General features: G+C 42.5%; 1 protein-coding gene across 3 annotated transcripts in view; it reads right to left on the reverse strand.

Moving 5' to 3' along the window:
* The window catches only part of DGKH (diacylglycerol kinase eta), a 764231-nt gene that overhangs the window by 357287 nt on the left and 390072 nt on the right, over positions 1–16872 (reverse strand). The gene's annotated exons all lie outside the window — the stretch shown is intronic.

The following is a 16872-nucleotide window of genomic DNA, read 5'->3' on the forward strand; positions in this document are numbered from 1 at the left end:
AGAAGCCAGCGATTGCAAGGAGAAACCCATAAACAGGGATATAAATTCACAACATGAATTAGCCCAGAAAGATGAAAGGCAACTTGCAGGCGGTTATTTAACTCCTGAGAGATGAGCAGCTACCAGCTCACCGGCATATAGATTTACATCCTGATTTCTCCTATGTGAAGGGGCAGAGGGAGTTCAGCCCAGCGCATGTGGCTCTCACTCTGACAGCAGCCACAGAAAACATCTTCGGTCTTAAGACAGATTGTTGGCATCAGAGAACTGCGTTTCCCAGTTATTACAACACTCTTATTGCATCCGTGCAATCTCAGCCTGCCGGCCTCACACATTTGCATAACAAGGAACGTCAGATATCCAAATCTTAAGAGACAGTTTCAAGTCAGCAAATTCTGTGGTTTGCTTTGTTTCTTGTGGGGTGTGGAGAGACGGATATGCTGAGCACCGCAGCATGTGAGTGTATGTAGCAGAAGACACGCTATGGACCTTGTATGGATGGTTCCAGAAATATGCGTATGGACAAGGACACCAGCAATGAGGATTCAGGGCAAGCCCAAGGCAATCTTTCTAATCTCTTGGTCTATTTGTGAAATTTTGGCAACGTGATCACATTGAGTATAACTGACAATGAACAGAGTTCTGTGGTTTTGCATCAGTTGAAGTCCTGGTCACGCTGTTGTGAAACATTTTGTAACCAAGCTACTGTCTGAAGTGGTGAAAATATTTGTTTCTAAATAGGCAAGAGTTTGTATAATTCAAAACTTTGCACCAAGGAAAGTTGGTCACCCAGCTGTTTTGTATCTGGCAGAATTAGGTCCCTCATGACAACTGAGAAAGCATCATTGAGCTGAGAGTAGGATGGGAAAAGTGAAGCCAAAGGTCAGCACAAAAATATTTTAAAAACTGGTGCGAATACAAAATATCAGGGGCAAGACAACCAAAATATACTTACTTAGATTGGTCACCTCAGCACGATACAAGCAACAGATAGTGCCCAACGGAAATCCTCTCTCTTGCAGATTTATTCAGAAGCTTTTATAGGCATTGCATAATTGTAAGATATGTATTTGTCCAAGTCAGCCAACACAAAGCAGATCTTATCAGAATCAGATAATTAAACTGCCATGAATCAGACTCCTAAAACATTTTTCTGTAGGAACCTGACAAAAAGGACAGGATACTACACAATGGACTGCCACTGTATTGTGTCCACAGTCACAAAAGTATCACTCTAGCAGTATACATCCTTACATCTGCTGTCTGTGTATATGTACTGGAAATGTCTGGAAATGCAGTTTCCAGGTGTGGAAGGTCATCTCCTCTAAGTAACATTGTGGGGCATCATCAGCCCAAAACAATGGCTAATGGGAAGCAGGAGGGAGGGGACAGGAAGTGTTAAAAAAAAGGACATGTGCATTTATGTCTACAACTGGCTGGCTAAGGAAGCCAAGATGGAGATGGACTCAGAGGAGGAAAGGAAAATGCCAGCAACAGCCCTGATGGTGAATGGATCTTTGATGCCGTTCAACTCAATGCCTCTTGTGTTGCTTCCTTCATTTGTTACAACAAAACAACAATGGAGTTGATTTCCTTTTTTTTTAAGAATAATTTTTTATTAACCGACCAATCACATCAAATCAAACCAAATTACATAAATTCCAAATTACACAGCTGAATTTTAAATTTTTGTTGGGGGTACCCATATTTCAAGTTCCGAAGGGATCCAATCAACTTCTTGCTTCTTACTGCTGTTTTAATGCCCACAAATCTAACCTTATGATGTTCACAGTACTATCCAGTCCTTTCTTATTATTTTTCCACATCTCTTGTTGTTATTTTCATATATTTTTCCTTTCTCTTTGTGACCTCTGATAGTATCCGCAAGGTGGTTAGAACATTTTGTAATCCTGCGTGGATATTATTATTTTTTTTATCCAGTAGCCATATCCAGACGTTTTCCATATAACATCACTTCCATACATCAAAACAGTCTAAATCTTCACCAATCTGCCTCCTTTCTCAAAACCTCTGAGGAGATTCACTAGGAATGCAGTCTGAAAACAAATCCGTTCTTCCTCCTGGCTATAAATCCTTTGGCAAGATGGCGACTCCGAATTAATTGCTGCGCCATTCCCAAAAGCTCTTATTGCTTCTCGGTCTCCATAAAGCATACTTTTGGTTAAAGTTTATCTCCACACAGACCTTAATCATCCTGCTTGGGTCAGTTCAACCGACGGTTCTAATGGAGTTGATTTCCAGTCCTTGGAAGTGGAAGCTATAATAAACCTGCTAATCTTTTAGGTGCCACGAGACTTTCTGCCATCTTATTGAAATTTTCGTTAGTTTCTTTCTTTGCATCCCTCAAAAATGTTCTTTACGTGAAAATGTATAGCAATTCTAGCCTCAGGTCTTAATAACTTTATTGACTGTGTGGAGAGTTTCTTCAACAGCTCCAGTTTTTCAACAGAACATTTTATGCTGGTGAGAGAGGATCCCCACAGCACAACTTCAATTTCCCCGCTTTGGGTCCCATAAACAGCTCTTCAGACACCCCTGAAAAATGTCCTGAGTCATTCTGAAACATTTGCTTCCTTCGCAGGCTCTTGCTTGCTCCACCTGAGTAGCAACTTCCTCTTCTTCCATTGCCTGCAAAACCCAAACCGCAGTGACTAATGTTGGCAAAGATGTGGCAGTCCTGAGGCACAATGGCCTCCAGACCCAATTAGGAGAACAAGAATCCCGTGAGCGATCAATTAGAGAACCTGCAGATGCAAACAACCTGGCAGCCGTAAATCCCTCAATTTAAAGGCAGCTGTTGTGTTTTAAATTTTTGTGTATCATAAAGTACAAAGAAATGGATCTAATATTGATCTGGCTTAAGGGGTGAAGGCTGGTTCAATTGAAGAGTAATGAGAAACTCATTTGAACTCAAGTGAGTGTTTTTTCACGTTCTTCCTTTGAAAGCAGTATTTACATAGGAGTGTTCGTAGGACTGGCAAGGAGTAAAGACTATCTACAAGAAGATCAAACCTATCCATTCTTAAGGAAACCAGCGCTGAGTGCTCACTGGAAGGACAGATCCTGAAGCTGAGGCTCCAATACTTTGGCCACCTCATGAGAAGAGAAGACTCCCTGGAAAAGACCCTGATGTGGGGAAAGATGGAGGGCACAAGGAGAAGGGGACAACAGAGGACGAGATGGTTGGATAGTGTTCTCGAAGCTACCAGCATGAGTTTGACCAAACTGCGGGAGGCAGAGGAAGACAGGAGTGCCTGGCGTGCTCTGATCCATGGAATCACAAAGAGTCGGACACGACTAAACGACTAAACAACAACAACAGGAGGGTAGATAGCACAGAGATATTGTGAGTTCGCTGGCTTGATCACAGTCCCACATTTTGTCATCTCCATGATTCGCTCAAACACATGCAGCTTCTAAAACCCGTGGAGAGTGGAGACCAGCGAAGGCGCTCTGCTGCAGACATTACTCCTCCACCCATGGGTGTTGGCAGGAACCATGCAAGTGTGTGGAACTAGGAACCCCATTCTCACTCTCCCTCATCGAGAGAGGGGTTTAGAGTGCATGCATAGAGCTTCTGTCTCTCTTTCTGAGTGTGTTGCTATGGAAGTGTGATTCCCTCCCTTTCTTATAAGGGAAAAGGGAATTTGAACCTAACATCCAGCACTGCCACTTCTTCTGAGCCAGTGTGGTGTAGTGGTTAAGAGTGGTGGACTTGTAATCTGGGGAACCAGGTTCGCTTCCCTGCTCCTCCACATGCAGCTGCTGGGTGACCTTGGGCCAGTCACACTTCTTTGAAGTCTCTCTTTGAAGTTTGTTGTGGGGGAGGAAGGGAAAGGAGAATGTTAGCCGCTTTGAGACTCCTTTGGGTAGTGATAAAGTGGGATATCAAATCCAAACTCTTCTTCTTCTTCTGCATCATGGTGATTCAACTCATACCAGCTTCCGTGACTTTCTTGATTCAACCCCTAATCTAAATGTTCTCCCTAATCTAAATGGCACGACCGTCCTCCATCCCAAAGCACACATTAATTTGTATGAAAGAACTGTCACTGCCAATTGCATCTGACTGAGGTTCTCTGGCCTTGTTTGATTTTAGTGAATTCTCAGGTGCATGGGAGATCTCAAGGCCTCAGCAGTTTGAGGAGCCCCTCCATGGGTCCCCAACCGCACCTCCTGCAGGCAAGGCTCAAATCCAGCATGCTCATTAACACTATCCACGGACAGATAAACCAAACAGCATCAAGGCCTGAAGTGAATAAAGGACACAGAATGGGGGCGAGCAAACAGAAAAAAGCAGCATGTGGGAAAATCACAAATGTTAAACAGTAGCACCAAGCAAAGCTGGGTTTTTTAAAAAACTGTTCATACTCTGTTTTACAATTCCATCCACTTTTAATGAGGGTGAACTTCTGCAGGAAATGTGGCAAAAACATTTTTTTTAAACCTTGCCATCACAATCAAGCCAATTATTTTTTAAAATGGTAAAAGTAAAAACAAAACCCTCAATTTATTTTACAAAAAAGAGACTCACTGTCTGTCCAGTGGAGCTCACTCACACAAACAGTGAAATAATGAAACTACAAAGCTAGCCCAGAGCTTTGCTAGTGTGCAGGTGTGGCCTTCAAGGAAACAGATCTGAGCATGCCCAGAACAGACGTATTGGTTCCTGGGTCTATCAGGATTGTCATCATGACAACAGGAGGCCGGGGAAAACTGCTAAGAGGCAGTAGCTCCATTAAGCAAGGGTGGCAAATTTGTGGACATCCAGACATTCTTGAATTACAACCCCGCCATCCCTGACTGTTGGCCATGCCAGCTGGAGCTGATGAGAACTGAAATTCAACAACATCTGGAGGGCCACAGGCTCCTCATTCCTGCTGTAAATAATGCCTCATACTAGGGGCACACAGCAGCAGTTTTCATATTTCCTAGAGATGATTTAATTTTTTAGAATTCAACACACGGGATAACAAACTAATGGAGACTTTGCCAACTCAGCAAATCCCTCCCAGCAGGAGCAGGAGGAGATTTTATTCTGCTCCGTTTTACTTGAGATGTTGTCATAGTCTCAAAATCCTTCCAACTGATTTCCCTTGGGACTTTTAGAACTTGTAATCCTCTTTATCTAGCTCCACTCTAATTACTTCTGTTATATATTAGAAATTAGGTTGTGGTTTGAAATGGACATTTTTTTGGTCAACTGCTCTGAATTAAATGGGAAGAAAATATGGCTTCGTTCTAGCTTCTCTGCAGAACACCAGGGGGCACAAAATGCTAAACTGTCGATTGGCCAGCTGCCGTGACCCACCCACTTTTTCTGTTTGTGAATTGATAAGGTTGTGCGAAGCCCCCAACTGGAGAGAAGACTGGAGCGTTTAAACCAAAACCCTTAATCATCTTGGTCTGTGTGAAATTATTTTATATATTGCATTTATTTATTGATTTTATTTCATGAAATTATACACCCCTTGTTTGTAAAATCCTCAAAGCGGGTTACCAAGAAACAAAACAAAATCCACACACATACACACACTAAAATTCAGAATGGCAGGAACATGACTGTAATGAATGTAGCAAACTGAACATGGGCTCCTTGTCTCCACTGCAGGGGCCTTGGTATGGAGACCTTTCATGCCAAAATCCTCCCCGCTTCCATCCCATGCAACCAGATGATGTTTCTCTATGTGGTGGGGCATGAATTCAATTCAGTTTGCATTAAAACAATATGGGAACTTAAGCACAGCCATGCTTTGAAATTCACACTTCTCCGAATTTTGCAATGCAGTTCTGGAACCAAACAATGTTTGCAGAAATGCCTACATTAAGGGGGAAGTGTAAATAAAAATGAACAATTGAATGAAACTTAACGGTATACAAACATGTGCTTATTAGGAGAAATTCACATTAAAATGCTGATGGATTCTGTAAGGATTTTTTTTAAAGGAGATTACTGCAGGTATGTGGACGACAATTAAAGATCGGAAAAATGATGGGCACAAGATATTGGTCATAACATTATGTTTGCTGACTGGGAACAGTTGTGGACCACCGGTATGAAATTTACGGCATGTAATGCCTTAAGAGAGAATATTATGAAAATGATTTACAGGTGGTACATGACACCAGTCAAGCTTGCAAAAATATATCATTTGCCCGATAATAAATGTTGGAAATGTAAAGAAAATGAAGGTACATTCTTTCACCTTTGGTGGACGTGCCCAAAGATTAAGGCTTTCTGGGAGATGATATATAATGAAATGAAAAAGGTATTTAAATATACCTTCCTGAAGAAACCAGAGGTCTTTCTCCTGGGTATAGTCGGCCAATTGGTGCCAAAGAAAGATAGAACTTTCTTTATGTATGCAACAACAGCAGCAAGAATACTTATTGCAAAGTATTGAAAGACACAAGAGCTACCCACCCTGGAAGAGTGGCAGATGAAGGTGATGGATTATATGGAATTGGCGGAAATGACTGGCAGAATCCGTGACCTGGGAGAAGAGTTGGTGGAAGAAGACTGGAAGAAATTTAAAGACTATCTTCAGAAACACTGTAAAATTAATGAATGTTAAAATGATGTTGGATTGAAAATAAGTGGCATTAGCAACAAAGTTAATAAGAATATGCAAAAATGAATTGATAAATGGATGAAAATATAGAGTTATAATATGTTAAGATATAGAGTTAAGATAAACGAAAGAGGGTAAGGATTTGCTGATTTGATTATTTAAATGGGAATACAAAAAGGGGAGGTGTGAGGAGGCCAAGGAAATACGATAATGAGTTAGGGTTACAAAAATGGATTTGTTTTTATTTTCCTTTTCTTATTTTATGTATTTTTCTATGTTTCTTTTATTGTATTTCTTTCTTTTTATATGATCTTTTAAATTAATGTCTTTGTAAAACTCCAATAAATATCTTTTAAAAAAATAAATAAATAAAGATTGGAAAAATGAGAAATTAAGAAAACCTAAATTAACAGGTGCATCTGCCCCTCGTTTCAGAGAAGTGCGTGTGCTGAAAGTCCCATGTCCAGCCTCTCAAATCTCTGTCTCATTTCTGACAATCTGGAGAGAGTTGGCACCTGGCAGCTTCTCTGTCCTTATCCATGTGTCAATGGTCCTTTCAGTACGGTCACACAAACTTGCTGCCACCCCCAGCACCAACATGCAAACCACGCTGCTAGTTCCTAGAGGACTGGAAAAACTCTTGTACACCTGTAAAGCCTGCAGTAATAGCTTTGATTTAATAGAATCAGGAGCTGGAAAGGAGAATTTGCTGTTGCTGGTGGCTGCCTCAAATGTCCCTTGTCGGAAGGACAGGTCACAAGCTTAACTTAATAACTAAGAAGTACACCTTACTTGGAGGTCATGAATGAGATATTTGGAGGAGGAAGTGTGTGTGTGTGTGTACATAATTGTGTTAAGCTTATTTTTAGTTGCTCTTTTCTCAATACCATTTTATACTTTTACATGCTTTGTTGATGATTCATTAATAATATAATAGGATTTATGCTGTAATTGTGATGTATAGACTATTTTTAGTTGCTGGTTTGCCAGTAGTGTTTTTATACATGGCAATTGCTTTATTGTTGTTTCGTTAATTATATTATATGATTTGTGCTGCACTTGTGATGTTTTCTTAAGTTATTGTTATTTATTGTTTGTAAGCTGCTTTGGGATTCATGTGAAGAGAAAGCAGCATATGAAGTCCAGGACCCTTGTACTTACGGGACCGCCTCTCCCGGTATGCCCCACAGAGGACCTTAAGGTCCATAAATAGCAACACCCTGGAGGTCCCGGGCCCTAAGGAAGTCAGATTAGTCTCAACCAGAGCCAGGGCCTTTTCAACACTGGCCCCAGCCTGGTGGAACGCTCTGTCTCATGAGACCAGGGCCTTGCAGGATCTGATTTCTTTCCGCAGGGCCTGTAAGACAGAGTTGTTCCGCCTGGCCTTTGGCTTGGAGTCAATTTGATTCCCTCCCCTTCTTTCTTTTTTCCTTTCTCCTCCTGTGATGAGGCTGCATTTTAATGTTGTATTTTAGTCTTGTTTTTAAGTTGTATTCATTCAACTTGTTTTTATTATTGCTTGTTAGCCGCCCTGAGCCCGGCCTTGGCTGGGGAGGGCAGGGTATAAGTAAATTTTATTATTATTATTATTATTATTATTATTATTATTATTAATAATAATAACCAACTCCTTGGCTACAACCTGTTCTGCATAAAAACATTCCATCTATTTATGGGTTTAGTTCCACTGGAAGAAGCCTGGTACCGTGGTACCTCGGGTTACGTACGCAGCAGGAGGCCCCATTAGCTAAAGTGGTGCTTCAGGTTAAGAACAGTTTCAGGTTAAGAACGGACCTCCAGAATGAATTAAGTACTTAACCCGAGGTACCACTGTAATAAGGGACAAGAAGATTGCAGAAAAATACAGCTGCAGAGAATCAAGATTAACTTTATATATTTGGACCTTCTCTCGGCATGTGTGTGTTTAGCTTCTGGCTGACCTCTGTTAATTATTTTTTAAGTTCTTAACCCAAGGTACCACTGTACATCGTTTCCTTAGAAATCCCCACCTAGGCTCCTCTTTGCAGTCTTTCAATAATGAAATATGAAGGTTTATTTTAGGCTTTCATATCTTACGGAGCTGCTGCCTTCTTTTTTGAGCTGGTTGCCTTTTGAGATTTCCCTTCCTATTTCTGCCTATGTACCCATAACTCATCCTGGTGTTCTCCAGATCTTGGGGGACCTCCCTTCAGCAGCACCCTGGGTGCCAATTGTCACGGAGGAGGAGGGTTTTTGTTTTGTTTTGTTTTATTTAATTTATTTATTTTATACCCCCCCTTCAGCAGAGGATCACACGGCAGTCTATAGTCTAAAAGCACAAGAATGCTATGGCACAGTAACAAAAAGGCCGTAGATGGTTTAATTAGCCAAAGGCTGAATAAGAGGCTTCTTTTTGCCGGGTACCTAAGGATATGTAACAAACCTCTCTGGGGAGAGCATCCTACAAGTTGTAGCCCCCAAAAAATCTGGAAGGCACCAGGCTGACAAAAGCTGTTGTTTCTGAAAATGAACAGTTATGGTCTCAAGTGATTTCTGGAAGTAGTGTTGACCTTTACAATGAAAAGAACTTTACCCATGACTGTGTATCTCTGTATCTATCTATATCTATCTTCTAGCCGCTAAATATTTCTAAATACTCCCCTCTTTTTAAATGTCTCGTAGTGATATAAATGGTTTGTTTATCATTAACAAAAGCAATAAACCTCTCAAGAATTGGTTGTTGACAAACACACTGCTATTCTGTTTAATATTCAGCAGCAAGTCCTAAGTGCTGAAAATCACCAATTTATTGCAGATTATTGCCTGCATACATTTCAGAAGCAAATGCAGATCATTAGAGCCTACAAGATAAAGTTTAAAATTTAAAAAAGCTAACTAAAGCTACTGATTTTCACTGAGCCAACTAGTGACATGCATTTTTTTTTTAATTTGAATGTTAAATGAAGCTTTGTTTATTTAAGGATTGCTGTTATCTACAAAAAATAAGCTCTAACCCCTTCCCATTTTTCTTCAGCAGTAGAGAAAACAGTTATGCATTTTAAAATGGGTGAAGACTTCACATCTATGTGTGTGTTTATATATGCATATATCACAAGAGAAGCATACATCTCACGCAGTCTGCAGTATGTTCGTGAATTGCACTTACTTCAATAGCAAAAATATATTCTGATGGATCGTGCTATGGATGCCACCTTTTTTTGCAATGAATGGCAGAGACCTTCCTCACCATAGCAACTAAGCTTATCTCCAAAGAACGTTAGTCTCCTGCATTAGCAATTTTACATCCTTAAATATAAGAAGCAGTTGCATGGCATTTGGCTAGATTATATTGTTTAATATATATACAGTGGTACCTCGGGTTAAGTACTTAATTCGCTCCGGAGGTCCGTTCTTAACCTGAAACCGTTCTTAACCTGAAGCACCACTTTAGCTAATGGGGCCTCCTGCTGCTGCCACACGATTTCTGTTCTCATCCTGAAGCAAAGTTCTTAACCTGAGGTACTATTTCTGGGTTAGCGGAGTCCGTAAGCTGAAGCGTCTGCAACCCGAGGTACCACTGTAAATATATATATAATATGGTGTGTGTGTGTTTTTCTCTCTCCAGCACTTACTAATGAAAAACTGAAAAATACGGTGAGATAATTGAAGAGCTAAGAACATACAAATCACACCACCCCATCATTAATGGGGGGGGGGAGAGGAACAGAGGCCTTCTCTCACTCTGATGCTCTCTTTTCCACATGTGACCTGCCTGTTGTTGAGAACCTTTGCTAAGTGTCTGACTTTTTTTTTAAAAAAAAAGGCTGTGAGCGGGGAGGAAAGCAGGAGGAGAAAAGATGAAAGACTGCAGAATTTCTCCTGATTGGCATAATATCTCATTTCGCATGGCCTCTGTCCTTGTGCACGCAAATCTGAATAAACCTTTATGGTTCACGCTGCCAGAAAGCTTCCTGAAATATACTCAGAGTCGCAAGTGATTTCATGCTCTTTATTCAGCTCATAGTGGTGAGGAGGAATGAATGAATGAAAGTCCCCTCAAAGTATCTGCTTTATATACATTATTTACACAATGGGCTGCACATGATTGGCTAATTCTGGAATTCTACTGTAAGCCAATCAGGTTGTGGATTCACTTATATCTGGAGCATGATTGGGTGGTTCCTGCCAACCAATCATACTGCTGCATTGCTCTAGGACCAATCAGACTGCTGCATTCTGAATCCTATTGTTCTAGGACCAATCAGACTGCTGCAGTTTGGATCCTATTCAACTCAGTACATAACACTTCCTTTGCGCCAGAGGTTCCCAATTACCTAAATACTGCGGACCTCCAGTTTTTCAAAAGCCAAACCACTGACTCCCTACTATTGCTATCTCTTTGGCAGTATTTGTTATGTGACGTTGCTGTCCTCCGCCCCCCGGGGACCACTAAACCAAATGCTTTTCAACTCTGGCTCCGGCCTGGTGGAACGCTCTGCCTCATGAGACCAGGGCCCTGCAGAATCTGATTTCTTTCCGCAGGGCCTGTAAGACAGAGTTGTTCCGCCTGGCCTTTGGCTTGGAGCCAATTTGATTCCCTCCCTCTCTTTCTTTTCTCTTTTCCTTCTCCTCCTGCGAGGAGGCTACATTTTAATATTTTAATGTTTCGATATTTTAATGTTGTATTTTAATTTTGTTTTTAAGTTGTTTTTATTATTGCTTGTAAGCCAATCTGAGCCCGGCCTTGGCTGGGGAGGGCGGGGTATAAATAAAAATTATTATTATTATTATTATTATTATGAACACCCGTTGGGAACCAGTGCGTTAAAAGAAGCTTGCAGACAAGCACGGCAGGCCTTGTCCCATCATCCACCGTAATTTCAGTAAATGTCCAAAGGGCCACGGACGGAGGGCAGGAGGTTTCTCTTGTTCTTTTTGCCCTGATGTTTCCTCTCTCGGAAGCCGCACCTCAAGGCACAGAACAAAAACTGGGAGATAATGGGGGGGGGGTGTTTGTTTTTGGCGAAAGCCCCACTCAATGCCATCATGCTCCTTTGTGCCTGAGCACATCTTTCCACCCCAGCAATGGGGGGGGGGATTGATTTCTTTATTTCCTTTCTCATACCCTCCAAGCATCCCAATGTAATGTGCTTGGTTTTTTCTTAATCAGCTGAAATGGTGCTTACTAGGTATCTATGTATCTCGATTTTCCTGTAGCTAGTCTTTCTTTCTTTTCTTTTGGCCATCATTTGTAGCCAAGTAAGGTTGTTTTCCATAAACACAGTTTTAACAATGAGTCCGTAAGTGACTGCGGAGGCCAATTCTGGATCCACACGTCCTTCCACAGTGGGGACATTGGTTTCCGGGTGGGAGTTGATCACGGTGAGGGTTTGCCAAGTGTGCCTTCCTCTTAGCACGTTTCTCCCTTGCGTCCTGAGTTTGAGTGTCTTCAAAGCCCATGACACCTTTGGTAAAGGCTGTTCTCCAACTGGAGTGCTCGCAGGCCTGTGTTTCCCAGTTGTCAGTGTTTATACTACGTTTTTTTAGACTTGCCTTGAGACAGTCTTTAAACCTCTTTTGTTGACCACCAGCATTACGCTTTCCATTTTTAAGTTCGGAATAGAGTAGTTGCTTTGGAAGACGATCATCAGGCATTCGCACAACATGACCAGTCCAACAAAGTTGATGTTGAAGAATCATTGTTTTGACACTGGTGATCTTTGCTTCTTCCAGTCCAGTGGTATCTCAGGTTACATACCCTTCAGGTTACATACGCTTCAGGTTACAGACTCCGCTAACCCAGAAATAGTACCTAGGGCTACGAACTTTGCTTCAGGATGAGAACAGAAATTATGCTCCGGCGGTGTGGTGGCAGCAGGAGGCCCCATTAGCTAAAGTGGTGCTTCAGGTTAAGAACAGTTTCAGGTTAAGAATGGACCTCCAGAACGAATTAAGTACTTAACCCAAGGTACCACTGTACGCTGATATTAGTTCGCCTGTCTTCCCAAGTGATGTGTAAAAATTTTTGGAGACACCGTTGATGGAATCTTTCAAGGAGTTGTAGATGGCGTTTATAAGTGTTGCATGTTTCATGAGCATACAGTAAGGTTGCTAGTACAATAGCTTTGTAAACAAGCATTTTAGTTTCCCTGCGAATGTCCCAGTCCTCAAACACTCTGCTCTTCAGCTGGGAGAAAGCCACACTTGAAGAGCTCAGGCGATGCTGGATTCTGGCATCAATGTTGGCCCTTGTGGAAGGCATAGCTGTCAACCGTCCCTTATTTGGTGGGAAAGTCCCTTATCCCAGCTCTGTGTCCCGCTGCTGTCCCTTACTGATGAGGTCCCTTAAATTTCCCGGGTTTCAAAGGAAGCAGCTCCTCTCCCTCCCTCCCTGCCAGCCAGGGAGGAGGGAGGCTCCAACTGTGTTGCTTGGCTGCGTTGCTCACCCAATAAAGAGTCTAAGAACGACTGGGGGGTGGAGCTTGCATGCTTTGTGCCGATCAAATTGGCCGCCTTGCCTGGGGACTCGCCTTTGCTCAGCGCTTCCCAGCGGAGAGGTGACGGTGGTTTTCCTTGCTGCATCCCCTTTGCCGGGTTGCTGCACTGTGGGAACCACTGCTTGAGGCTTCGTTTGGCTGCTGGCTGGGCTTTCTGCCTTTGGCTCGGAGGGGCTCAGAAGTTGAACATACCTGTGCTCTGAAAATCCCTTATTTTGGCTGCTTATCCCTTATTTCCGTGGCTGCTGGTCCCTTATTTTCAAATCTGTAAGTTGACAGCTATGGGAAGGATAACTGCCTGGGTAGGAGAAGTGATCGACAGTCTATAAATGGACTAAATAAAGCAAGTAATGATATGCACCTTCATGTCAGTAACTGCAAGGCAGCTACAGGAATGTAAGAATGCAGATTGCTTCAGGGCCTTCCAATGCTATCCATATGTTCCTCTGGTCAAAACGTGTTAAATCAATTGGAATACACGCAGCACCTCCTCCTGCCTTGGTTTGTAATGATATCCAGCCTGAAAGGGATGGGGCATTCTGGTAACATCTGCAGAATGGTGCTTATTATTACGTAGGTGGGTAGGTAACCTCGACTGGCTAGACGCAGAGCAAAAAACAAAAGCCTAATTGTGTGTCATCAACATACATAGGTTGCAATTGAGCATGAAAACTACTTGCAGATGTTACATCTTGCCGCCTTCACACCTGGTTTGCAGCAGCCTACAAATTCCCAGGGCCTTTGCTGAAGTGCTGTCTTCATGCTAGAAACGGCGTTTCAACACTCCGTGGAGAACACAATCAAGAAAAAGGAGCACCCTGCCTTATTCCCAAGATCCAAGGAGCCCTTCAGCTGTTGAGCACTTTTGTATACAGGGAAAATGTAGTATCAATTCATCTATTTAGGTTCATCTGGGCAGGTGTTTTTCTCCCTTTTACAGTATCAGCACAAGCCACATCTGGGCCCTTTGGTTCTCATCCCCACCACCAGAACTGGATCTGCAATTCTACATGTTAAAATCCTGAAATTCTTCCACTGGAAAATGTGAATTAAGAGGGCATGCAGAGGGTCAAGTGGGGAGGCCTCTGTTGGTGCAGACAAGTCTGGAGGAGACTCCTTAAGGATGCTGCTGTTCCATTCCACCCTTTGCTGCAGATATGTGGATTGTTGCATGTCACATGTCACAGTTTGCTGGTATGAGCAGAACTACCGCCCTGTATTGCTTTTGTTTCAGTCTCTCTCTGAGCAGATGGCAAGGAGAGAAGCCATGTTTTCTTTGTCCTGATTTATGTATAATACAGTGGTACCTCGGGTTAAGAACTTAATTCATTCTGGAGGTCTGTTCTTAACCTGAAACTGTTCTTAACCTGAGATACCACTTTAGCTAATGGGGCCACGCTGCTGCTGCCACGCTGCCACCACACAATTTCTGTTCTCATCCTGAAGCAAAGTTCTTAACCCGAGGCACTATTTCTGGGTTAGCGTAGTCTGTAACCTGAAATGTCTGTAACCTGAAGCATATGTACCCCGAGGTACCACTGTAAATGCGTAGTTTAGTATCATGTCCACACCTCAAGCCTCATCTGCTGTGCAGTTTACACTGCTGAGTAATGTGTGCTCAAGCCTGCTCTGCAGCTTGAGTCATAGATGCACGTCGGGGAGGATGACTGATGGATCTCCGCAGCGGCAAGGCTGAGAGGGGAGACGCTCCAGCTGGGGCCGAGCCAGCTGGCTTTTCATCCCCCGGTTCCGACAGCTGGGGACATCACCTCTAGGTGAAAATGTTTCTGTGAATGCAGAATAAAAGCCAAGGAGGAACCACTCACCTTCCCTAATGTCTCATCAGACTGCTGTTTCTCCTAGTCTAGTGGATGAGAAGCTGCATTCATGGAAGCCATTCTGCATTCTGCATTCTGGAAGCATCCTTTGGCCGTCTTTATGAGAATACCAGAATCTGCCAATCCTGGTTTCTCTCTTTCCCATTTCCCCCGTTCTTCACATTTCTTCATACTTGCGGTTTTTCTTTTAAAGTGCTGATGGAAATTTGTCAGCATTTTACTGCAAATTTCTCCAGATATGGAAATTTGGAAATGAGGCTTTGCCTGGTGTATACATTTTTCCAATTTCTCCCCATGTTAAGTGCATTATATTTCATGTTTACAACTATATGCTTTTTATGCACACTTTCCCCTAACAGACACATTTTGTACAGATTATTTGGTTGGAGAAGTGAGTCACACAAGATGGATACGTGCAAATTTTGGAGGATACCCGTGTTTCACTATGTTTATTGTTTCAGAAAGTGCAAATCAGGTAGGTTCACATTAATATCCAGCCCAAATCTAATTCATCCTCAAAGTCTAGCAATGGGTAATAAAGTTTCCTGCAACACAGTTTGCCCATTTCTCTCCATCTTCCCGCAAAGCCACAGTTGTTGTGGGGATGGATGAGAGACAACACACAGATCACAAAGGGTGGTGTTTTATATGAACAACATTTTCCTTAGGATACTCAGGAATTCTTTGTAACTTGCAAATAAGTTGGTGTGGAAAGGGTGCCTTGAATGCTGCAAGTCTGAAAACCTTTACTCCACTGTGTTGCACTTGGCTCTGCTAAACCCATGTCAGAGCCTCCCCTGTGTTTTCTGCCATGTTATCAGAAAAATAAGTACTGTAAGCTTTCTAGCTGAAAAAACAAGGGGAAAGAGCTTTCAGCTATTCTTCACAAGCTGCTATTGCAAAATAAAGTAGCCCTCTCTCCTGGCATCCAAAATATGACCATCCAAAATATGTATGTGCATTATGCATCTGGGAACCATACAGAAAATATAAAAAAACTGGAAAAAGCGTGAGCAAAGCAACCTGAAGGCACATATGCCAGGAGGCAGATAAGCTTCCTTGACCCTGTTAAGTATCCCTCTAGGAGCTAGAGGGACCCCTGGCTGGCAAAGTGTTAAGGTCAGTTAGCAGATGTGCAAGTTCAGCAGCAGGGTGAGGAGGCCACTCTGCCCAACAAAATTCTAATCCCAAAAACAATTATGGTGGTAGAAAGCCAACAAGGTGTGGACAGGGGCAGACCAGGATGTTTTGCTGCTGTAGGCAAAATGCCCCTTGCAGATCTGGGCCCCCTCCCTGCCCCTGCCATCATGAACACAGAGTTTGGGAAGTTTAGGAAACTGCAGAATTTGTTGGGGTTTTTAAGGCTATATTCTCTACCATCAAGATCAGCAGCTCTTTTTTAAACAGAATCTGGGTGGCCAACAATTAAGGGAAGAGCTTTGCTCAGTTAAAATACATATATTTAAAAATATTACTATGCCTATTGAGTGTTTTCCTGCTCTGTGCTATATGGAATTGGGCAATAACCAACTCTGGGAAGCAGCTTATCAAGATGTTTTAGACTATTATCCTTTTCCAGAACTGAGCTCTGCTTTGACCTTGAACAGGTGTCAACTAAGAGGTTGTCTCTTCTGGGTAGACTCCAGAAGGAACCTGCAACCCATTAGAAACACCAGTTTTCTCTCTTGGTATCCAATCTTGAGAATAGAGCATTTCAGAGCTAGTTAGCTGATCAAACTCACCAGCTTCCCTAAGAAATGACTTTAGTGAGCTGCGTTTCCAAAAGCTGCCCATTGCAGTCTTGGATGGCTGCTACAAGGTCCTGTATGCAGACAGACTTTGCATTTGTGGTCAACCTCAGTTGGAAGACATCACACATTGTTAGTCAGCTGGAGTGAACACAGGTTTCAGAAAGCAGTATCTATATCGCTTTCTGAAGCCTTTGTTCACTCCAGCAGGCAGGCA

This window comes from Podarcis filfolensis (assembly GCF_964270895.1).
Source record: "Podarcis filfolensis genome assembly, chromosome: 7".
Classification (NCBI taxonomy): domain Eukaryota; kingdom Metazoa; phylum Chordata; class Lepidosauria; order Squamata; family Lacertidae; genus Podarcis; species Podarcis filfolensis.